At 37.2% G+C, this 26324-nt stretch overlaps 1 long non-coding RNA gene across 1 annotated transcript; it reads left to right on the top strand.

Annotated features, from left to right (window-relative positions):
- The first annotated feature begins 7675 nt into the window (after window positions 1–7675).
- On the top strand, window positions 7676–13702 carry LOC107829117 (uncharacterized). Its single transcript, XR_001657860.2, has 3 exons — window positions 7676–8381; window positions 12453–12514; window positions 13355–13702. It is a non-coding gene; the product is annotated as an uncharacterized LOC107829117 (long non-coding RNA).
- The last annotated feature ends 12622 nt before the right edge of the window (window positions 13703–26324 follow it).

The following is a 26324-nucleotide window of genomic DNA, read 5'->3' as shown; positions in this document are numbered from 1 at the left end:
TGGTATTTAAGTTTGGATAGGTGTTTTAATTCAGCATGTTGTTTTGTAAATTGATTGAAGTTTGTTGGATGTGTGGACTATCGGATCTACTGCATCATAAGGCTAGGTTAGATTAAACATTTTCTTTTGGAACCGTTTAAGACTGTTGAAATCAACATGATATTTGGGAACTTTGCTTGATTTGTTAAGTATTAGCATATGGAACATGGTGTTTGTCTTTGTTCAGTTGTTTCAAGTATGGATGTATGTGGGACCCTTTTCTATATCTTTGTTGGAACAGGCTGTAGTATGAATTCCACTTTGTTTAAATCATGTTGGCTGTTCACATTTTATTGGTCCTTTGGTTAATATTTTCCTTTAAAGGCTAGCTTCTCATCATGCAGTTTATTCCTTTAGTTTTGCTAAAAATAGTAGTTTAGTCGAAAAAGTCTAATTTCTGTTGAAGCTCTATATAATTTTGTCAAGTGGTCGATTTGCATAATGTGAACTCCTTTCTAATGATGAGGTTTTATTTTGGGACTGTTATTGAACCCTTTGGAACACCAAGAGGGTCATTCACTTTGGCCCGGCATGAAGCTTGGTTTCGAGCCCAGTTCTCGCTGGCCTCTCCTTTCAGAGAAAGGCTCTAAAATAGTGTTGGGCCTGCTACCAGCCCAATGCCCTTCTGCGTGTGTAAACAATTTAGTGACAATACCGTTTATTCAACACTGTTGCTTTAAATTGGGAGTTTTCAGCTTGGGTTTCGATAGGACTAAGCCAGAGCCTCATCAATTTGTTTTCTAGTTAGCACACGTTTCCTTTTAATTTATGTGTGCCATTTCTAACTATATCACCCATGGCCCTCATGAGACTAAATAAAATTTATTTTAGAAAATAGATTTGATGCGTGCCATAAGCAAATTAAACCTTCTATGGCCCTCGCAAATGTTATAATTTAGATATTAAAAACGAACCTCGTAGTTTGCTTTAGGTGCGTATATTATATAATTATCACGATTACTATTAAAATCCGGGGGTGCATTTCATGTGACCCGGTTCTAATTTCCAACAAGGTTAAATAGAACGTATCGTGAATCACGGGTGCATTTCATGTAGTGTGGCTTGCGATGTGTGTTTAAATAACCTTGAAATAATTCCTTGAACCCATGAAAGCGGTTTTAAAGTTAAAAATATACATAGGTTTAAAAGTGTTTTAAAATCAGATAATTAGGCCAATAGTAATAGTTGAGCGACCGTGCTAGAACCACAGAATCCAGAAATGCCTAACACCTTCTCCCGGGTTAACAGAATTCCTTACCCGAATTTCTGTGTTCGCGGATTATAAAACAGAGTCAATCTTTCCTCAATTCGGGATTTAAACCGGTGACTTGGGACGCCATAAATTATCCCAAGTGGCGAATTTGAATTTTAAATAAAATAATCCCGTTTCGATTGTCACTTTAATTGGACAAACTCCCTTATACCCTTCCGGGGGTAGTAAAATGGAGGTGTGACATGCACGATAAGAATTCAAGAATGTGAAGTTTTTCCTAAAGGCTCCGCAACCCCCCTAAGATAAATACAGATGTCTCTGTACGGATCCACGAGACTCTACTAAAACCTGCTCATAACTCGTGAGACCTATGTAATCTAGGCTCTAATACCAACTTGTCACGACCCAAAAACCGACCCGGTCATGATGGCGCCTATCGTGAGACTAAGCCAACCGACACTACTCCTGAATCAACCATTTCCAATAAAAGTTTTTTTATACCATTTATAAACCAATAATCTCATAATGAAAAATTTAAAAAAAATTGCAGAATAATTACACAAGCCCGACATCAGGGTGTCACTAGTCATGAGCATCTACCAAGGTCTGAATACAACAAAACAGTCAAAAATGTACTAAGTACAGTATTGAAACACAAGAGGAAGGAAGTAGTGCCGCGAATGGCATGCAGCCACCTTGCTAACTCTGATGACTCCGCGTCTGGGCAATCAACACCAGCTATCGCGTTCTAAAATACCTGAATCTGCACACGAGGTGTAGGGAGTAATGTGAGTACACCAACCCCATAATTAATAAGAGTAAATAAAGACTGAGCAGTAGGAAATGATGAATCCACATTTATGATAAACTAAGCACAACAGGCTTTCAAATCAGAATACGAGTCAATCATCTCATTTAAAATCCAGCTTTTGGTAAAAATCATTTGAAAATGCTTTCCAATTGTTTCAATAGGAGTTCAATACCATTTATAGTAAAAGAGATAAAAATCATAATCGGCCCCTCGAGCAAAACAGAAATTCACAATCCTCTTCATAACTTAAAAAGTTCAGTTTAAATGAAAGATTATTTAAAACGTTTGTTCAACATTTTCAATAGAGGCTCGGTCTAAAGATGAGTGAGAGCAGTAATTAAATCAACATGTTCAATAGAAACTCACTTTAAAAAGGAGTTAAAACAGTAAGTTCATAACCTAGCCCCTCAGGCAAAGCAGCACTCATGTACATATATATATATATAGCCCCTCGGGCAAGCCTCTCAGTCACTCGTGACTCAACTCTTACCAATCAGCGCTCACACTCAGCACTCACACTCAATAGGTACCATATAGTAATCGCTACGACACGCAACCCGATCCATATATTGCTATGGCGTGCAGCCCGATCCATATATATAGTCGACTGCGCTCACTGGGGGTGTGCAGACTCTGGAGGGGCTCCTACAGCCCAAGCGCTATATCGCTGCGGCGTGCAGCCCGATCCAATATATCGCTGCGGCTTGCACGTCATACCCATATACATATATATATATATATATATATATATATATATATATATATATATATATATATATATATATATATATATATTGCAGCGGCGTGCAGCCCGATTCATAAATATATAATCTTCACAACCAGGCCCTCGGCCTCTCTCAGTCATTAACCTTACAATCAGACCTTCGGTCTATCTCAGTCATCAACCTCGCGATCACTCAGACCATCAGTAAAATAGGGAACTCAACCCAAACAGTTTTCACATTTTTAAGAAGTAAAGTGATAAAACTAGATTTAAATAATAAACAGGTAAATCATGACTGAAAATATGCTTTTAAAACAAATATAGTGAGGAAAAATAGTAAAAATGCCCCTAAGGGTCTCAACAGGTCAGCCCAAGGCCCCAAATATGGCATACATCCCAAAATATAATATCAATCTCTAAAATATGGAATATCATAAGATTCAAATCAAATACGCAACTTAACAGTCGTACGGGGCGGACCAATTCACAATCCCCAATGGTGCACGACTCCACGCTCATTATCTAGCGTGTGCGTCACCTCAAAGTAGCATAACGATGTGAAATCCGGGGTTTCAAACCCTCAGGACAGCATTTACAATTATTACTTACCTCGATCCGGTCCAAACTCTAGCCAACAATGCCTTTGCCCTCACGAATCGACCTCCAAATGCTCCAAATCTAGCCACAATCAGTACATAACTATTAAAATATGCTAAGGGAACAAAGCCCACTCGAAAATATCCAATTTACATCAAAAATCTCGAAATTTCTCAAACTCGGCCCCCGGGACCACGTCTCGAAATCCGATAAAAGTCACATCAATAGAATCCTCATCCTCTCACGAGTCTATACACTCCAAGAACATCAAAATCGGACCTCAATTGCCCCTTCAAATCCCCAATTTACACTCTCCAAATTCAAGCCCTAATTCCTCAATTTTAGGATTAATTTTCATAACTAATTAGGTAGAATTCACACAAGAATCGAGTATTGAGTTCAAAAATCTTACATTCAGATGTTATCTCTTGAATCCCTCTTCAAATCCTTTCAAAAAGCTCCAAAATTGCCCAAAAATGGTGAAACTTAGCCCCAAAATCGCGGACAATGGCTATTTAAACATTCTGCCCAGGCATCAAAACCTTCTTCGCGAACGCAGGATAACCATTGCGTTCACGATGAACAAAAACACCAGCCATCAAAAATGCTCTATGCATTCGCGGCACCAACATCGCAAATGCGATACACAATGGATACAGAGCTATGCAAACGCATCCCAAGACTCGCAAACACGATGAAGAAAGGTCCTCTAGCCCAGCTCCTAGCCCGACTCTATGCGAACGCGATATGCCATATGTGAACGCAAAGGAGTCCTCCCCTAACACTGTGCGAACGCGTGACATGCTTCACGATCGCGAAGAGCAATTTGCTGCTGCCATGCGAATGCACTATGCATTCGCGAAACGTGCCTCGCGAACGCGATGAAGAATTGAGGCACCAGATATCAGCAGAACACAGTAATGAAACATTAAAATTAAAATTCCCCAGACCAAAAGAGACTGGTCAGAAGTTTCGGTTTTGAAAAGGTCTGATTCCAAAGTTGTAATTTTGACCCATTTTCATCTTAAGTTAGTTTGAGCCTTCATGCCACCCTTTCTTTCTAACCCCATCCAAAATCCTACATTTCGGTCCAAAGAAAGACCTTCCGATCAATATTTGAGGATGCCAAGTCAAGCAAGATAGAGGTATGATTTACATCATGGGTAACACTTTGTTCATGGGCGCAAGAGAGAAAATTTAAAATGATAGAGTCTTATTGATAAAAACTCTCGCGGGCACCGTAAGGCGATGATGAGTTGAGAGATGAACAAATGAGAGAGACTTGTTAGTGAAAACCCTTCAGGGCACTACAAGTCAAATGAGGCTCATGACTTTACTGAGAAATTGGATCAGTAAAAGCCAGGTTTTTAAAGTATGAAGACATGATATGAACTGAAAATATGATTGGTTGGACGGATTATGCTGATAAGTCCGAAATGCATGTCATGATCATTGGAGTTGGTTGCTTCCCTCAGATAAGTCATCTTTTTCTCATTCTTCTTCATATAGTCATCTGTGTTCAAAATTTTCCTTTGTTCCTTTTGTCAAAAATCATTTCACTTTGCTCTTTGAGTCTATATTTATGAGTCTCTTTCGAGTTAGCCCTTGTTGAACAAGCAGGAAAGGATTTCAAAGCCTACTACCAGCCTCTAAATTGCACAAAGCGGAGTCCGGCCAGGCAAATCACAGTTGACTTGATTTAGAATAAGCAGTATGGTGATAACTGAGGTGTAGGCAATCAAGTGAGTCTTGAATTTTGAGAAAATACAAGGATTCAGCAACTTTCAAAATGAAAATACAATGCAACAAGTGAGTATGAGAGATTCAGGTCATGTAAATATTTTGTGGTCCAGTTCCAATCAAAAGGTCAAACAATTTCTTGCTAGCCCGAAGCAGCTAATCAGAATAAAGCATGGCAATGGTGGAAGCAGACACTCAGCAATGATGCCACAAACTAACCACCACGTTTTCAAACTAACAAGATTTTATTTGTCTGAAACAGGGGCAAGAAATTTTTTTAATCCACAGGGACCTCCCATGGAAAAGCATGGTTAGCAAGAAATTCTGTTAAGAATCCTCCAAAATGAGAGCATGGCTCAGATAAGTTCATTCTCAGTTCTCAGGACCCTCCTGGATAATGGGATTTAGTTTTTGAATTTTCAGGACCCTCCTGGATAATGAGATTTAATTTTAAAAGTTCTCAGGACCCTTCTAGATAATGTGATTTAATTTAAAATTTTCAGGACCCTCCTGGATAATGGGATTTAGTTTTTAAATTTTCGGGTCCCTCCTGGATAATGGAATTTAGTTTTAAGTTTTAGCATAAGTTCTCCCTTTAGAAAATATAATTTAGCTTTAAAGTTATCACTCTTAAGATGAGATTTAATTCGAAGTTTTCAGGGACCTCTTGGATAATGGGATTTAACTTTTAAATTCTTAGAGCTCTGTAGGTAACATGATCCGATTAACACTCACAAATATGCCTAGATCCCAAATTGGGGCAGAAAAATTTCTTTTGTTTTGACTATTTTGTAGCAATCAGGCGCCCTCCTGGATAACGAGGGAATACAGTTCAAGTTTTAGCAATCAGACGCCCACCTGGATAACGAGGGAGTACAATTTCAAGTTTTAGCAATAAGGCACCCACCTGGATAACGAGGGAATACAGTTCACGTTTTAGCAATCAGGTGCCCACCTGGATAGCGAGGGAATACAATTCAATTGTTGGTAATCAGGCGACCACCTGGATAACGAGGGAATACAGTTTCAAGTTTTAGCAATCAGGTGCCCACCTGGATAACAAAGGAATACAGTTTCAAGTTTTAGCAATCAGGCGCCCACCTGGATAATGAGGGAATATAGTTTCAAGTTTTAGCAGTCAAACGCCCACCTGGATAACGAGGGAATGCAGTTTCAAGTTTTAGCAATCAGGCGTCCACCTAGATAACGAGGGAATACAGTTTCAAGTTTTAGCAATCAGGCGCCCACATGGATAACGAGGGAATACAGTTTCAAGTTTTGGCAATCAGGCGCCCACCTGGATAACGAGGGAATACAATTCAAGTTTTGGTAATCAGGTGCCCACCTGGATAACGAGGGAATACAATTCAAGTTTTGATAATCAGGCACCCACCTGGATAACGAGGGAATACAATTCAATTGTTGGTAATCAGACGCCCACCTGGATAACGAGGGAATACAATTCAGGTTTTGGAAATCAGGCACCCACCTAGAGAACGAGGGAACTCATTTTATACCAAAGTCAAGCTATTGGCAGGAGCCCACCTAGAGAACGAGAAAATTCATTTCTGAGTTACTTCAATTCGCAAATTTACAAAGCATCAGGAGCCCCTCCTGAAAAACAAGGTCCATTTTTTTCAGTTTCATATTGAAGATCAAGTAGAGATTCAAGGAAGATTCAAGACAAGAAGTAGATAGGATCTTGTATTTTTCTTTTACTTCTACTGTAATTTTTCCTTTTATTTTTGAAGTAATGGCAGGAACCGTGGACTGGAACCTCAACGGCACTTCACTCGACTCTCCACCTCGGTATACTCCATCGCTCTTCCCACTCCGAACTATACGTGGCCTGATTCCTTTATAAACAAGGATATGTAGGCAGCTTAGAAACCAGGGCTCGATCACATACTCTTTTCTTTTAATTTTGTCCCTTTAAATAAAGGTCGGGTCAAAAACATATCTTGTTGTTCTTTGTCTGAAAACGCTTCGTGTTTCCCGTCAAAGAGGGGCAGCTGTAAACATGTAATTTTTGACCCACGCATTAGAATCACCTCTAATAGTCCTAGTATTTTTTAGGACATTTATTTGAGTTTATTTCTATAGGATTTTACTTTATTACTAATTTTAATTCAATATATTTTTGTTTTTACCATGATTTTCACTTTTATTTTAAATATAATAATTTATATAAAAAATAATATATAAAAATATAGTTTCATAGTATGATATATTTTACTTTAATTAATCATAATTAATTTTAAATTATTTTTGTAAAGAAAATATTTAAGTTTTCTTAATTGGTAGATTTAAAAGGGTTAAAGTCCCAAATTATAGGCCCAATTCGGATGCTAAAGAGGCCCAAATCTGGGCAGTCCAATCCCATAATGCTTTCAACCTAGCCAACCCAATCTCTTGATCCACGAAACACACTGACCCGCCCCATTTTTTAATTTTTAATCTCTACCGTCTAAAATCCCTGGATCCAACGACCACAATTAATCCCCATACCCCCAAATATAAACCTAATATTCACTAACCCTAACCCTAAAGACTACCCAAATCGGCGCCCCCCTTCCCCGTCTCTGCCCGCATCCTTTACCCCAAACTCACCGGAAAAACTTGCCAACCCGGCGAGTTAACTCATGGTCCCCCTTTCCCTTCTCTCTTTCTTCCACGTGGCCTGACAAATAACCGATTTTGGTTCGAATCTACGTTGTATTTTGCTCTCTCATACGTGAATCTCTTTCAACGATAGATGATGGACGAAGGGTAGGATATGATTAATGAAAATTAATCATACCCCTCCATTTGTCCAGATTTTTACCAAAAAGAAGGAAATTTTCGGAATTTTGGTGGGATTTTCGGATTTTTGAAGGGTTTTTGCTATTTCTTGCAAAGGAAGGAGAGAAGCTTCGAGAGAGGGCTATATATTTGGGTCTGGACAGAGATTGAAAGGGGGTATTTCTTGACAGAAAAAGCTAGGGTTTTAGGTTTTTATTTTGAGTCCTTTATTTTCGGAAAGATCCGAAAAAACTAACACAAAATATATGTTTTCATCCCTTTACTGCTTTTCAATTTTTGAGTTTCAATTTGAGTTTTGGTATTGAATCGAGGTCGCTCGAGTCGTCGATTGCTTGCCAGTTGAGGTCCGTTCGAGATCGCGAGTTCCTCTTTCTTGGATGTTGTTTGTCGTGGATCTTCACTGCCATATTTAAGTGTATTTGATTGCGATCAGAATTAATTAAGAGCGCTTTCAGGTTCATTTCTTCCTCCTACTCTTGTGTGTATTATGAATCAAAGCCATAGAGGGAGCCATTTAAGATAGACTAATCAGTAGTAGTTTCAGATTTAACTGATTTTTCTTGCTGATTTTGGCTGCTGGTTATTGTTACTCTATGAGTTTCCTTTTGGCGAGTCTCTTCATAAGAGTTTGAATGAATTAGAAATGTGTTTGATTCCATGGTATCGCTTTGCCGACCTTCTGTATTCTTTGGTGAATAACGTTGAATGAGTTGCCAGTTTTGAAATATGGTAAATACTAACAGTTTTGAAAGATTAACTCAAGTTCATTGTGATAGATTTTTTTTTCTTTAACGAGGTTCTGTTATTTGATTTTTCTTCATGTCCCAACCTTTAATGCTAGGATTTTGCTTTATGTGGATTGAAAGGTGGTTCTGGTTATATATTAACTCGTTATCCCAATTGGATTTGATGGTGAATCGACCTTAAGGTTGAAATAGTGTTTTGTAGTCCCTTATGATTCGAGAAATGAGGTTGTTGGTATGTTGTTTTGCTTTCCTTCGGCTGGTTTAAACTTGTAATGAGTCGTGAAGGATCTTCAATTCTCTTAAATTGTTAGGTACATGTAAAAGTAAAGAAAGGAAGAAAAAGAATCATGTGTTGTTCAAGAACTTATGCCACTGTCTTTGCTACTTTCCATATAATCATCAAGTATTTTTGATGTGTGTTTCAATAATATGGATAGATGTTGTCACCATGAAGGCCTCCAGTATATCACTGTTATTCCCAAATTTCATGAGTTGTTCTAAAAAGCTATATCTCTTTCATTTGAGCAAAAACTACTGTTCTAAAAAATGAATATGACTTCCAATGATGTCCAGATTGCAATGAAAATGGGCCAATTTGATGTTCGATTCATTGTGATTATTAAGGCTGTTTAAAAAATTTGTTGGTCCTCTTGGATTAATTTTTTGTTTTGAGATGATGTCTATTATGCAGCGAGAATTATGATTGAGCTACTGATATAGTCATAGTATTGGCTCCTCCTAATGGCCTTGATTCATTTTCCCTAACTTGTAGTAGTTATTGCTATTTTAGCTTTCCTTGTTCTTATCTTCTATGAATGCCTAGGGTGTTCTGTTAAATGCATTACCTTGTTGATTTAGCGTTGTTGGGTATGAAATTATTTGAATAGTTATAGGACCATGGGAGTTGGGAGAGAGACTTGGCCCATTAGTGTTAATTTGCTTACTTACTTAGGAATTGGGCTTGGTCGAAATACATGAAAATAATGATAAGTTAACAGAACATGACACCGAATTGATTTTTTTTTTAGTTTTTCACTTATTTACTTATTCTCGTTTTATTATTATTATTCGCTAGGAGCATATTAGGCCGACAACATTTGGGTAGGCAATATTAGAATTTTTCTATTTGCTTGCTTTTAATTTCGAGGAAAGAGGTCGTTCCCCTAGTTGAATTTATCCGAGAAATGCCCCGAGGGGTTTGTATATATTATTATCGGGGTATGACCCAAAGAACTATGTAAATATTTTGGAGGCCTTGTCGAGCATGGTGGAGAAGTCGTAGTATAGGTTAGCTTAAGATTTTTCTTTTCCTTTCCTTTTCATTTTCTTTTATTAGGCGGGGACGACCTCAAGCCTCGTGTGTGTTTATTCTGCTTTACTGTGATTTTACTTTAACTTGAATATTCTAAAAGTCAACTAGATCGGGTACGCAACCATACTAAACCTCTGGTGCGGACTTAGTTTTGAGTCCAAGTGTTTTAAAAGGAAAAATATTTTCTAAAAAAACCGGTGGCCTGGCACACCGAAATCACATGTCAGGTGGCGACTCTGAGTTTTCTTTTTGAATACAATATTTGTCACTTTTTAATTAAAATCCTTTTTCAAGTTTTTACTAAATTACTTTTATTAATTTTAGAGGGTTAGGTGAAGTTTGGTTAAAAAAGGGTGTGACAGTATTCGGACAATTGTCCATTTCTAGAAGTTTCTTCTCATTTTCCACTCTTTTTAATTTCTGAAAATTCACTTTTTTTAATCCAAAATCTGACTTAATTTATTTATGTTATTGCACTTAAGTCCTTTTTCTAGAAGCTTCCTGAGCAACTAGATAGATTCCCTAAATTTGGTTTTCAATTACCCTCTTAAAGTTTCTGTTATTATCCTTTCACCCCCTTAATTACAATTAACATTCAAACATCAGAAATCAAACAATTAAGACCAAATCAAGGATCAAACAAAATAAAAACTGCTTACTAATTAAACATGGCAAAATTATTAAATTATTAAAGCTGATTCAGTTAACCTAAAACACATGCAATTAACTAATTAATCTTACTTTCACTAAGTTTAAACAAATTAATAACTAATCTAATCAAAAGAAATTAACACCAAAGTGATAATCTGAAACAGAAAAAGAAACAAAAGAAAGGAAAAGATAGATGCACTGATTTGGATTCTAAAAGAGACGGCAATTGAGGCGAATTGACTAACAATGATGGCGATGAAGCTTTAGCCGGCCAGTGGTGAGTTAGTCGGAATTCGGTGGCCGTGAGATGAACCAAGACTAACATCAGTTGATTGATCTCATCAAGAGCAATTAGTTGATGTAAATTTCAAGTTCAAACGAGCCGAGATTGAGGAGAAATCAAAAAAGGACAGATTTAGGATTTTTCGGCCTTTTTAGATCCGAAATTCAAAGGATTTAGGAAGGTTTTTTGTAACGACCTGGCCTGTCGTTTTGAGAGTTATAGCATCATTTCCCCCATCTATTCTTCTTTATGTATTGTTCAGCTGTGTTGAGCTGTATTGAGTTGGTAGGTTTGGGTTCAGAGTAATTTTGGAGTGAAATGAATACTTAGTCTCTTAGTTAAAAAGCTAGGTTAGAAAAGTCAATTGGAAGTTGACTTATGAGTAAATGAATTCGGATTTAGATTTTTATTATTTGATTAGCTTCGTTGGGTGATTTTAGACTTAGGAGTGTGTACGAAATATAATTTGGAGGTCCGTGGTAGAATTAGGGTTGAATTGCCGAAAGTTGAAAGTTTAGAAATTCTTAGGCTTGAATTCGAGGTTGATTTGGTGTTTTGGTATTGTTTTGGGTGTTCTGGAGGTTCGACTAAGTTCAGGTAGTGATATATGACTTGTTGAAATTATTGTTTGAGGTCCCGAGGGCCTCGGGTGAGTTTCGGATAGGGTTGGGTTGTGTTGCGCTCGTTTTTCTTATGTTTCGACGTCGTTTCTTCAAGCATAAATGATATCATATTGAATAATTGAGCTCCAATTTTTTTTATTGAAGCATTAGATCCGTATCGTAATCAGGGACGCGTAGTAAAGAGAATCATCAAATTTAGACATTGTATGAGGATTTTATGATCATTTTACTAAGAATTAGGTTACCAGATTTTTCAGATTAATTACGAAATTGCCATTGACGGTGTATTTAAAAATATGCACTATTTGCAAATATTAAAACCTACGTATCTCATTCATTATAAGGTCAAATGGAGTGATTCAAAAGCCTAACTTGACTAGAATTTCACAAGGAGTCCATTGGAGGCATAAAAAGTGAGTTTCAAAATCGTTTAGCATGAGAAACGAGGAAGAATAGCTGACAGAAAAATATATAAAATTAGGGTTTGTTCATTCGGTCATATTTTGAGTTGGGGAGCTCGGATTTGGGCAATTTTGGAGGCGATTTTCACCATATGGATTGGGGTAAGTGTTCTCTACTCGGTTTTGATTATAATTCATGAATCCATCATCGTGTTTCGGATTTGTTTGATGATTTCAAAGTAAAATTGAGGGAGTTAGGGTTTGAGTTTTAGAGAGTTTTCAGTGAGGATTTGAGGGACCAAACGTAGTCCGATTTTGATAAACTTTATATGGTTAGACTTTATAGAGAACAGGGTTTATTATTATGCTATTTTTGACTGATTCCGAGAAGTGGACCCGGGGGCCGAATTTTGGCCAGTTTTAGATTTTTGGCATATTTTATAGTTTTATTGTGGAAATAGATTCTTTAGCACATGATGATGGTATTAATCTAATTATGGTTAAATTCAGAGCTTTTGGAGACTGAGTCCAAAGATGAGGGCCTCCCGGAGTAGGATTTTTACGCTGTTGAGGTTAGTAACTGTTTTAACTCTGGCTTTGAGGGAATAAACGCAGAGAAATTGATATCATGTGATTGTTTGGTGGTGATACCCACGCTAGGTGACGAGCGTGTGGGTGTATACCTCGAGGGATTAAGACTTGGTCCATCTCATGGGGCCTCATGGCCATTATCTATGTTTATGTAGTTACTTGTTGTTGAACTTGTCTACCTTCATGTTAGAGATCATGTTTAGGCTTTATTCATGCTCACATTATTTGTACTCAGTCATAGAAGTTATTGTACATGTTTACCTCAGTCTCTATTATTTGCTAATATGTTGTGATACTTGATGTGGGCTGTGTCCCCTTATTTGTCGATGATGGTGAGGCTAGTGAGGTACATGATTGAGTGAGGTCGAGGGCCTGGTTGTGAGGATATTGATACCATAGCGTGTGAGTTGTCCACATAGCACGTGAGTTGACCGTGCGGATCCAGGTATTGATATGATGGCACGTGAGTTGTCCTTGCTTAGCGTTTGGGATTGGAAGCTCCTCCGGAGTCTGTACACACCCCCAGTGAGCGCAGAGTGTTGAGTGTATTGGGTGTTGAGTGCTGAGTGCGAGTGATGAGTGATGGAGTGACATTGCTGTGAGGTTGCATTTATTTTTGATGTTGCTGCATTTACCTGTTAATTTCTTTGTGGCATTTGTTAGTTTTATGGAATTTACCTATTTATTCATGTTTATTGTAAATTGTGAAAATAAATAATTGGACTGTATTACTTAGCTCGTCACTACTGCTCAGTTCCTTAGTTATTTCTGTTACTACTGAGGTGGTTGTACTCATACTACACCCTGCACTTTATGTGCAGATCCATGTGAGTTAGAGCGCGACGATCGCTAAGTTCAGGTCGGCTATCTTTGGAGACTGTAAGGTAGCCGCTAGTGTCCGCAGGGCCTTGTTACTCCTCTTATCATTTCTTCTTTTGGACAGTTAGATAGTTTATATATCTTAGTTTACAGTTTTAGACACTCATGACTTAGTGACACCATGATGTTTGGGACTCGTTTTCGTATTTTATATTAGTTATATTTAGAGTTGATTTAGTTTATCAGGAATTAAATTATTGCAAATATTTTATTAATTTCTTATAATCGGTTTAGTAGTAATAATTTGGAAAATAGGTTTGCCTTGTAACACGATAGGCACCATCACAACATGGTTAGATTTTGGGTCGTGACATTTTTGGAGAAATTGATTTGGGGGGGGGGGGGTAAGATTTAGGAGGGTGTGAAGATTGTGTGGTGTTAATTTGGGGTGGTTTGCAGTGGCGCCGCCGCTGTAGGTGATTTCCGGCGGTGGCAGAAGGTGGTTGTTAAAGATATGAGAGAGATAAGAGAGATAGGGGAACTAAGGCGTCTCTAGGGATTGGGAAGGGGTCTGTTTGGACAGATTTAAGGGAAAGGGATGGGGAGTTCGGGGCCGTTAGATTAAGTTTGATGAAGGGCTGGGATTAGCTTGACGCCCAAACGATGTCATTTGGTCTTGGGTGGGACTGGACCGGATCCATGTGGGTCTAAGTTGAGCTAATTTGAGCAATTTTTGGGCCATTTGGCCCAGCAAGAATGCTTCCTTCAATTTTTGCCTTCACCTTGTTTGTTTTTTTAAATGGTCACTCTTAATTAAATCCTATATCAAACCTAATTTGCAAAATAACATATTCATTTGTTTTAATTCAAAATTAGGCTAATTAACTAATCGACTAATTAACTACAAATGTAAAAAGAAAAGAAGAATAACTGAATGTCATTTGTGATTTTTATTTTTTAACAATGCAATTAATGTGTCATTACATCCTAAACATGTTAAATCTAAAATGCAACAAGTAAAAAATATTTTTGAGGATTTTTAGGATTTTTTTTTAAATATTTCTAAATATGCATGAATGCAATTAAATGCAAATAAATACAAACAAACATCCTAAAAATTCTATAAAATTAAAAAGTAATTAGAAAAAGTCTATTTTTGTGGATTTTGTAGGGATATTTTTTGTGAGGCAAAAATTACGTGCTCATACCAACGATCGGTCAAAATTCGGCAAAAAATTCTAACAATCCAAAAGTTTTGCCCATCAAATTGAAATATTGGTTATTCGCCAAGATGTTGGCATGTTGCTGTCTATTGGTGGGATCGAATCAATTTTTTGTAAAACTTTTTTAAACTAGGTCAATTTATACAATGACACTGAAATATCATATTTGTGCAAATCTCTCAAACATGTTTGCACTTTCTTTATCCGTTGGATCATGGATGTTTGAGTTTATCTAGTTAATCAAGATATTATTGAAGGTCAACCGACGTATGATCTAACTTCGGTGGATAATTAATTTGTTCTTCTACCCTTATTTACTTAAATATTACTTTTATATTTTTATCTACACATAGTTTGAACTCATGATATACGATTAATTAACCCACATGTGCTACGCTCGTACTACTGGATTAGAGTCTCTGGAGCATTCAATGTTTGAGTTGTTTAGTACTCTTGAATACACAACATGTGAAGCTTTTTATATATAACATAGTATAATATCGCGCTATAATTTAACAGTGTTACTGCTGTTAAAGTATAGCGCGGTATTATAGCGCACTATACCTATTAAATAAAGACCCCTTCTTCTTCCCCACGACAGAAACAAACGCCCCATTTGAATTTTAAAAGAACAACGGTCCTCCCCTCTCTTTTTCTCCAAAAAAATTCCGAGTGGACCTTGTAAGCACGTGATTTTAGCCCTGTATGAAAATTACTCCAAAAAATTCAAAAATAAAGTAATTTTTCTTGGTGTGCAATTTTGTGATATTTTGAATAATTATTTGTATTTGTTTGTGCATGTTTATTTGCTAAATTAATAAAAAATACAAAAATATGTTGCATTTTGCATGTAGGATTTAATTCTACAATTGTTAGTAATTAAATTTGTTTTACAAAAATTAAAAATTACAAAAATAGGCATCGTTTGCATTTTTAGCATTTAATGTCCAAATATACAATTTTATGCTTAATTATTATTTAATTGTGCGTTAATTGTTATTGGGAGTTAATTTGCGTTTTTTAAACTTAATTTAGTTCTTAATAATAGTTTAAGTATTTTTATAATTTAGTTTTAGATAAATAAAAGAAGAAAAGAGAGCGAAAATATAAAGAAAGTCGGAATTGAGCCTCTTATTCGATTTCAAGCCACAGGCCCAAAAAATGGCCCAATCTTCCCTACGACCCAGTCCATTTCGAACTGGGTCGACCCAGTCCATAACCCAACATCCTATTATCTTACAAACAACACAAAAAAAAAAAAAAAAAAACCCTAAAAAATCCGCCACCCCCCCTTTCCTATCTTCTTCTTCTTCTCCAAGTTTCTCAAGCTCCCATGGCTTCCCCCCCCCCCCTTCAAGCTCATCCATGGCTTCTCATTGTCACCCCGCACACACTTACATACCTCGTCTCGTCTCCAAGCAGCCATAGCTGCTGCCCAAAGCTCCTTCATCTTCGTCAAACAAACAACGCCCCTCCCCGTCCGCCATTGATAAAGCTCGTCGAGCTCAAGCTCGTTGAGCTCGACGTCTATGTCGCTGCTGCTTCTGTCTCAACCAAACAACCAAACGAACACAACCTCGACGAGTCAGCTGTTGTTCGAAGCTCCCATCGCCGCTGCTCGTCACGGCCAAGCTCGCACGCTGCCATCAGGAGCAGTCCGTTCCGCCATGGACGTCGTCGACCAGTTGCTTCTGCTTGCTGTGTTCCATCTTCTTCTGCCTTCTAATACGTCCAGCCATGGACGAGCTTCGACGTCGACCATGTCGTCGTCCATGGCTGTCTGCGCCGTGCTGCTGCTCGCTACTTCGGACCGCTGCTGCATCTTCCATCTCCTCGACCAGCTGCTACCATCCGCCATAGCTGCTGCCGCGATGTTGTTGCTGCTCGTCGCAGCAGCTCCCTACTGCTTCATGCCTCTCCATCATCTTCGTCTTCGTCGATGTTTTTGAATCGGTTAGTTGGTTTATGTTTCAAATTTCGTCCATATTTTTTGTTCGTTGTTTTTCGGATCCAAAATTGATAAATGATTCAATTCTTGTTTTGTTTGTCCGTCGTTGAAATAATTTTAGTTTGTTCATGTGTTTTGTTGATTTTAATTTTCAGATTCAAATGGTAAATTAATTAATTTGTTTTTCATGTTTATTTCATGTTTGTTTTATTGTTAGAATGAATATTTGTTAGATTCAAATTGAAATTTAATTGATTATTTCTTCAATTTGTTTCATGTGTTTATGTATTTTTAGAAATTGTTAATATTGTTAAGTTCAAGTTTAAGTTCATAATTGTTTCTAACAACAAATCTTGTTATTTGTCTAAAAAAAGAATTTAGTTGTGTTGAAGGAAATATATTGATTCCGTCATGTTTGTTGTGTTAAAATAGATTCATTCATGTTCATACTTTGTTTGGATGATCTTGAATCCGAAATTTGTATAGTTTGATTTCTTGTTTATCATTTATGATTATTTCTTGAATTTGTCTCATAATCTTGTTGTTTAAAGTTTAATATAGGAATTGTTGGTTGTAATGTTGTTAGAGTTGATTTTAAGTTCAATATGATTGAATTTAGAAATCTTCATACTTTGTTTGTTGTTGTTGTTGAATCCGAAAATAGGATTGTTTGTTGCTAGAATATTGTTCAATCAAATTTTAGTTGTTCTTTGTAGTTCAATTTGTGTTCATGTGATTTGTTGTTGAAATGTTGTTGAAATCATGTTCATGTGCTTTGTTGTTGAAATGTTGAAGAAATCATGTTCATGAAATTTGTTGTTTGAACATTGTTAGAAATTAATCATATTGCCTATATTTTGGTTAAGTTTGATTAATTGATGTGTTATAGCTGATGGGTAGTTTGGTAATTTGTAGTACGTTCAGGGGTAGTTTGGTAATTTTCAGTAAGGTCGGAGGGGTAGTTTAGGAATTGTACATTTTGTAATTGTTTATTTGAAGCATGGGGGACAAAATAAAATGGGGTGGGTTGTGATATGGTTATTTAATGTAAAAGGGGGACAAGATTTAATTTAAAAGGGGAATCTTGCATTATTTTATGTTAGGCATGGGGGACAAAATGAAATGGGGTGGTGTGATATGTTTATTTAATGTAATGGGGATGAGTGGGAAGATAATGGGTTGGGTAGAGAAAAAGTATTGATTTAATTGATTAAAAGATTTATGGGATGAGATTATATATATGAAGTCTTGAACACAAGACAGAGACAATACAGAGAGACAGATAAGAAAAAAAACACATGGACAGACAGAGAGAATACAGAAATAGAGAGAAAAAAGGGCTGAACATTTAAGAGAAAGATAAATTCCGAAAATATTTAAGCTTTAAAAATAAAATAAAATAAAAACTAAAAAAAAATCTTCTGCTTTCTTTGTTTGAAATCAGTATTAATTGTTGTTGTTTCATTCAAAGCTTAAAGCTTTTGTTTTTGGGACTACTGCTCTACTGGTTTGCAAACTCTTTTCCTGGGTTGTTACTGTTGTTGGGCTATTGTTGCTATGTTGTACTAATTTTACTGCTGCTGCTGATTCTCATATTCATTTTCTTTTGCTTCCAATATCAGGTACACAACTGAAAAGCTGGTTATTGTAATCCGAAATATGAAGCATGAATACATATGAAGAATGAAAATTTGAAGTTTTAATTTCATTTTTCTTTGTTCCTTTTGTTGATTTTATTTAAGCTATTTCATGAATTACTAAATAATAACTGGAATAAGAAAATAATATCATAAGTTAGTCTGTAATAAATCAGTTCGGCAAAACAGGTTAATTCACTAGTTATGAAGGTTTCAAGATTATAGGTTGATCATGAACAAGTAGCTAAATTTAGCTAACACACGAATTTAAATTAAATATCGTAAATTAGGCATTAAGGCATGACTTAAGCTTAAGAAAGATTAGAAGAACATTTAAGTCTAATAAACTTTCTAATAAGCTTTAGTAAATATGGTTAAATCTAGTTTCAAATGATTGTGAATAATTAATCTCAATAATATTTTTTTAAAATAACAATGCTGAGTTTTAATCTAGCTATATTTGTTTATCTTGAATATTAGTTGTTGAACTTTTATTTTATTTATAATTTTCAAAATTAAGAATAAAATTCCTTTTTCATCAATATTTGTATTAATCAAGCAATTAGCGTGTCATGTTTTCTTAATAATAATAATATAAAAAAAACGTAATTAATTAGGATTTTCTTTATTCATTTTAGAGACTAATTTTAAATAGCAAAATGTAGTCGCTTTAAGATTTATCCATTTAAAAATAAATGAGATGAGCCTCGCTTAATAAAATGTATAGATTGCGGGGCCCTCAATAAATGTACATTTAATTGCTTAGAATTAAGGAGGAGTCGTTTTAGCAAATTTCACGGCCCTACCCCAAAGTAATAAATCGCTAATTGCTTTAGGCGCGATATAATAATAATACATTCTTAAACACGGGTACGCATTTATGCGACCCAAATCCAAATCCCAAAACATTGAATAAAAATACGTTCCGGATCGTGGATGCATTTTATGTGACCCAATCCAAAGACATGTTTTTAAACGATGTTCACATTATTTAAAAAATATAATAATAAAAGCGGTAAAAAGATAAAACTTGCACATGAGTCCATATTTGTATAAAATCAGATAATCAAGCCAAATATAACAGTTGAGCGACCGTGCTAGAACCACGGAACTCGGGAATGCCTAACACCTTCTCCCGGGTTAACAGAATTCATTATCCGGATTTTTGGTTCGCAGAATAACAAACAGAGTCATTTTCTCCTCGATTCAGGGATTAAAATTGGTGACTTGGGACTCCTTAAAATTCCCAAGTGGCGACTCTGAAACAAACAAACAAATCCCGTTTCGACTGTCCTTTAATTGGAGAAAACTCCCTACGCCCCTCGCCGGGGCGGAAAAAGGAGGTGCGACAGACCCCACCCGTCACACAAAAAGATAATATTGTAGGTCCCGCATCCAACCCAAGCCTTCTATTGTTATGGTTTTCTCGTTTCAGGCTCAAAATTTTAATTTTTCGACTTTTCTAAAAACATAAATCGAGGTATTCCGATTTAGTTTATGTCGAAACTCGTATAATAATGCATATTAGTTGTCTTGAATATGTTTCCATGTTATTTTGTATTTTGTTTGCGATTAAATTAGTATGTTATTTTTATCCGGATTAAGATATTAGTGTTTTAAAGAAAGTCGTTAAAAGTTGAGAAATAATTTTTTTTGCTAATAAAAATGTTTATAAATTTCTTTTACTGTTTTATATGTAATTTCGTGAATGTTATGTTATTAAAATATGTTTGTTGTTTTTATTTTGTTTAGATTATTTATTTGCTTAAAGACTAGTGCCCTTATAGCGCAATAAAATATAGAGCATTTTAGCGTAGTAAAATATAGAGTCTTTTAGCGTAGTAAAATGTAGAGCCTTTTAGCGTAGAATCTCTGTAGTTTAAGTATCTACTATATTGATAGATCAAACAAAAAACTTTGTCCAATTATAATTTACAAAAATTAATTATTTAATTTATAAAACAAACGCACATAATTATGAAAAATATTAAAATTGACACACATAAGAATCCAGGATAGCTTGGTGCTACTGGGCCTCAAATATCAAGCCTGTAACTCATAGGTATATACTCTGTCCAATTAAAAATTAAATATTTAATTTTCAAAACAAACACAAAATTTTAAAAATATTAAAATTGATACACATAAGAATTAAGGAAAGGTTGGTGCTACTCGGCCTCAAATATCGAGCCTGGAACCCATATATATATACGCTGTCCTATTAAAAATTAATTATTTAATTTATAAAACACACAAAATTCTAAAAATATTGAAATTGACACACATAAGAATTCAGAAAGTGTGGCGCTACTGGGCCTCAAATATCGAGCCTGGAACCCTTAGATATATATGCTGTCCCATTAAAATTTAATTATTTAATTTATAAAACAAACAAAATTATGAAAAGTATTGAAATTGACACACATAAGAATTCAGGATAGCTTGGTGCTACTGGGCCTCAAATATTGAGTCTGAAACACATAGATATATATGTTGTCCAATTAAAAATTAATTATTTAATTTATAAAACAAACAAAATTATGAAAAGCATTGAAATTAGATATATACTCTGTCCAATTAAATAATTAAATATTAATTATTTACAAAACAAACACACAATTAATATTATTTAATTTATAGTAGACGACATGGATGTGCCGCATGTGCATCCTGAACCTCTCTCGGATGAGCTATTAGTGTTACAGGGCGATCATAGGTCCGCCAACGTATGGGAGGGAGAGCTACTGGAGTAGACTCTCTGCGCCAGGAGAGTGGATGACTTGTGGGACTTTATGAGGGGCATAGATTTCCATCCCCGCATAGTCCAGCGCCTGAGAGATACCGACTTCTATAGGATATTTGAGATTGGGCGGCTGCAGCTCGACTGGTCTTTGATCACGGCATTGATAGAGCGGTGGCGACCGGAGACGCACACTTTTCATCTGCCTATTGGCGAGGCCACCATCACGCTGCAGGATGTTGAGGTTTTATATGGGCTGCCTGCTGATGGACTGGTTGTTGTACTGCCTCAGTCTATGAGATCTATATCGCGTGACCAATATTGGGACTTGCTGCAGCAGTTCACTGGTTTCAGGCCACAGGCTGAGACTTCAGCTTCAGAGGCCAGTCGCATGGCTTTGACAGCTATTAGACAGCATTTGGAGATATTGCACCCCAACATCACCGGTGAGACAGATGATCTACATATTCACCGGTATACAAGGTTGGTGCTGCTCCTTCTTTTTGGGGGTGTCTTGTTCCCGAACATTTCGGGAAATCTAGTGAGTTTGCGATTTCTACATCATCTTCAGCAGCTAGATGATTTACCCTAGTACAGCTGGGGTGCTGCTGTTCTCGTTTACCTGTACAGGAATATGTGTCAGGCAAGCATGGGCACCCGGAGCGACGTATGTGATTTTCTGCCGCTTCTACATGTAACAACATATTCGAATACTCTGTTCATTACTTCCAATTCTATCTAGTCAAAAATTTTCTTAAACTTTACGTCAACCTTGTATGTTAGGTTTGGGCCTGGGAGCGGTTCATATTGTTGCAGCCACCTCTACCACCATTACCTCCGGATGTAGAGCCTCCGTTTCTCCCACTAGCTACGAGGTGGGTTCTCAGGCATGGAAATTACCAAGCCATTGATGCTCATCATAATCTTTCCATTGTCAGGGATGTATTGGATATGCTGGAGGGCGCACAGGTAAATGTGTACCTAAACTTGCTTGTTATAAATTCACTTGTGTTGTGCATACTTACTTTTATATTATTATTTGATATTTCATCTGGACGTCATACAACGACGACTTGATAGGTGGCCTGCCCGATTATTGCTCGGTCGGCCGACTGATTTGGAGCACTTCCGTCCCGCTCATGTGCCTCGATATTATGGAGCATCATGCTACAGAGAAGGTACTTCGCCAGTTTGGCCGTCCGCAGACTATACCGAGGGGGGCTACATGGGAGGCTTTATATTATAAGCGGGATGATCGTACGAGGACGGATGATGCATTTGTAGCATGGCTAGAGCGCAGGTCCATACTTGGGAGGGGCGAGAGGACCTAATTCCGCCCCCACCTTCATAGATCCAGGCGATGACTATTCAGATCTATACGTCCTGGTACCGCTGCATTACCCTACTTTTTATTGGGAACCCCATTAATCAAGCTGGCGGTCGGTACACACTATACGCCGGGAAGCACGAGGCACTTATGTTATTTGGTGTTCTTACTTATAACTGTGATATAGCGTTTTGTAATTAATATTTTAAATGTTGTGCAGGCTATTGGTCATCATTTATTCTACCAGTTGGGACTGCAGATGCAGCAGCATGTCGGCGATCCTACGGTCGCTGAGTATGGTCGGCGGGTGACATAGCTAGCTCTCCGGACACTGCAGCGAGCTAAACTGGGCAAGCGCTTAGATCACGACCCTGAGTATGTGGCGCTAGAGCACCACCAACGAGGTAGGCTTGTCCCACGCCCAAGGGGACGGGGACGATGCAGGGATGTCCAATGAGGAGGGGGTGCCCCACAGGGTCATGGGGGTCGGTGAGGAGGTGGTCCCTAGCAAGGAGGCATTGAGGCACCTGTTGAGGCACATGATGAGGATCTTGGAGCTGATCAGCCAGGTTACATCCCTCAGCAAGACGAGCCTCCCAGCAGTATGTCGTCGTATAGCCTTCAGCTGGAGCTGCTAGCATCGCATGTGACCCCGTCAGATCCATTGTTGATTACGGGCACGAGCTTCACCACAAATATAGAGTAGTTCTTTTCAGTCCCATCGACCGAAGCTGAGGATCGGCCAACCCGAGATATGGATAGTGGGCGCAGGTTGAGTTTTGGCTCATCATCGTCGGGTGCAGCGGATCTATCACAGGTGCAGGTATGTTTGTATTACTATTAAATTTTAATTTATTTTTTCTCTCAATAATTTGCCATAAATTAATTTTTTATCTTCTTATTAAGGCTTCATCCCATCCCATCACAGAGGCCACTTTATGCGATGATGAGGACACCATGGATGCTTATATTCAGGAGCCCGAGGAGACCATGGTAAGAAAATATTTTTGACTTAACACGTACATTACCAATATACATTTTCATATACTGAGCTTACTTATTTTTTTGTAGGTTGTTGATAGACCGACGACCCCTTCTACCGACCTTGCCAACCCAACTGATGATCATGTGCAGTGCATCCTCATATAAATAGACATGATGAGGATGATCCTGATAGTGTATTCGGACGGGAGGGGATGCACCTCAGGTCAACGGCTGCATTGAAGCACAAGGGTTGTTGGACTCATTGATTTTCTTTTTTTTTTGTATTTTATGTAAATAATAACAACAATTTTTTATGCTTACATAATATGCGCATTATGTTTCTATTATCCCGTTTCTTCTTTATTTTAACACTACAATACAAACATAAACATAAAAACTTAAAATAACTTAAATTCAGTACAACTAATGAAAACACATGACACGGGAAACATAAAGATACACTATTACGCTCATTATGTTCATGTCATTGTTTAGTCACGACCGCCTAGTATTCTCTGTTCCAACCACTTAAATTTGTCTTCCAGCTTATTTTTTTCTTCTTCCCCTCTTTGAGTTTCTCCTTCAACTCCGTAACTTCTCGTTTGGATTGTCGCTCTCTTTATCACTGTCTCAAACACAAACAATGAAAATACTGCAACTTTTCTTTGTAGTATTACTGTTGACAGGGTTCATCAATCCATACCTCAAAATTACAAACAGGTTCATCGGGAACCCTATAAAACTTGTTCATACATGCCCAGTAGCGGCGTCCAGCTTCACCATCATCCCAACAGTCTGCCATCATGCATTTTTTGCCGCACTCGCACCTTGGCACATAATGGGGTTCAAACATTTGTTAAAGCGTAAAGAAAAACCTTGCTTTAATGGAAATATTTTCTACTGGTTATTGTTAAACGCAGAAATAACTAGAATGCATCTGTTATTTATAGGCAAGACAATACACAAAACGTATATTGTATCGCGCTATACATATTCAATTTTTCTGAAACGAAATAGCTTTTTTCTGCAGTCGGTCAGCTTTTCAGACCGACAAGACAACACACAAAATGTAGTATTGTACCGCGCTATACATATTCACTTTTTCTGAAACAAAATAGCTTTTTTGCTATCGGTCAGCTTTTCAGATTGACAAGACAACAAACAAACGTAGTATTGTACCGCGCTATACATATTCACTTTTTCTGAAATGAAATAGCTTTTTCGCAGTCGGTCAGCTTTTCAGACAGACAAGACAACACACAAAATATAGTATTATACCGCGCTATACATATTGACTTTTTCTGAAACGAAATAGCTTTTTCACAGTCGGTCAGTTTTTTAGACTGACAAGACAACAACAAAATGTATTATTTAACCGCACTATGCATATTGATTTTCATGAAACGAAATAGCTTTGTATTGATTTATCTTTTTATTATCTTTTCATGTATGTTGCTTTAGTTATGATTGTTGTGCTTTTATCTCTTCGAATATTATGTTATGAAATTTCAATCTTCATATTGGTCTTCTTTACTAACACCAATAATCATCATCCTAATTCAAAAGGTCATGTTAAAAAATAATATGTAACAAGACTGTGGAACACAATTTTATTTGATAGATTGTGATGACCCGGCCAGTCGTCTCACGATTTACCGCTCCAATTTCTCCATTTTTGCTTCTTTATGCTTTGTTTATCCGTGTTTTATGGTATCGGGTTGGTTGATCAAATCCGGAATGATTTTGGTAAGGTTTGAGACACTTAGTCTCTTTTAAGAAAGTTTAAGTTAGAAAAGTCAACCGGATCTTGACTTATATGTTAGAGGGCTCAGATGCGAGTTTTGATGGTTCAGTTAGTTTAGGGAGGTGATTTATGGCTTAGGAGCGTGACAGGAATGGGTTTTGGAGGTTCAGAGTAGATTTAGGCTTGAATTGGCGAATTTGATCTTTTGGCGATTTCCAGTTGGTAGGTGAGATTTTGATATAGGGGTTGGAATGGGATTCTAAGAGTTGCAGTAGTTCCGTTGTGTGATTTGGGATGTGTATGCAAAATTTCAGGTCATTCAGACATGGTTTGGTTGGGTTTTTGATCGAAAGCGTAATTTGAATGATTTTAGAAACTTAGGCTTAAATCCGATGTGATTTAGTAGATTTGATGTTGTTTAAGGCGTTTTGATGATCGGAACAAGTTTGAATAAGGTATTGGGTTATGTTTGTGCTTTTGGTTGAGGTCCTGGGGGCCTCGGGATGATTTCAGATGGTTAATGGAGAGGTTGAGATATTTAGCAACTGCAGAAGTTTTTGCTGCTTCTGGTGTTTTTGCACCTGCGGATTGGGGACCGCAGGTGCAACGCCGCATATGCGATGAGGGAGGTCATAGAAGCAGAAAGGCTGAGGGAGTCAGGGACAACAGAAGCGGCAAGTTGGACCGTTTCTGCGATAGGATGATGGCAGAAGTGGGTTTGGCTAGTTAAGTGATTTCCGTATAAGCGGAGGTATGACCGCAAATGCGGTACCGCAGAAGCAGTTGGAGAGTCACATATGTGAAAATGTCTGGTAGAACATATAAGTTATTCCATTTCGCGAAATTGAGTTATTTCACCATTTTTGACTTCGGCTTGAGAGCTTTTGGACGATTTGGAAAAGAGATTTCAAGGGAACTTCGCTAAGGTAAGGATTTTGGACCTAAAACACATTTCTATGGGAGTATTTCATGTATTAAAACTGAAATTTAAGGAATTAAAGGGCTAAAAATGGAGGATTAGGGCTTGAGTTTAACAAGCCTTAAAATGAGGATTCGAGGGGCCATTTGAACTCCGATTTTGGTATTCTTGATATGCATAGACTCGTGGGGAGATGAGGAATATATTGATGTAAAATTTCTACTTTTCCAGAAATGGTCCCAGGGGTCGGTTTTGGTAATTTCGGGATTTGTGCCCTTTTGTTGATTGTTTTTGTTTGGGCTTTGTTCCCTTAGCATATGTTGACGTACTCATTCTAATTTTGGATAGATTCGACGCGCGTGGAGGCCGATTCGAGGGGCAAAGGCGTCACGAGATAGAGATTTAGCCGGTTCGAGGTGAGTAATAATTGTAAATGATGTTATGAGGGTT

This window comes from Nicotiana tabacum, chromosome 1 (assembly GCF_000715075.1).
Source record: "Nicotiana tabacum cultivar K326 chromosome 1, ASM71507v2, whole genome shotgun sequence".
In the NCBI taxonomy this organism is placed as follows: Eukaryota; Viridiplantae; Streptophyta; class Magnoliopsida; order Solanales; family Solanaceae; genus Nicotiana; species Nicotiana tabacum.
Note: the sequence above shows the minus strand (reverse complement) of the source record. Positions and strands in the feature narration are given on the sequence as shown.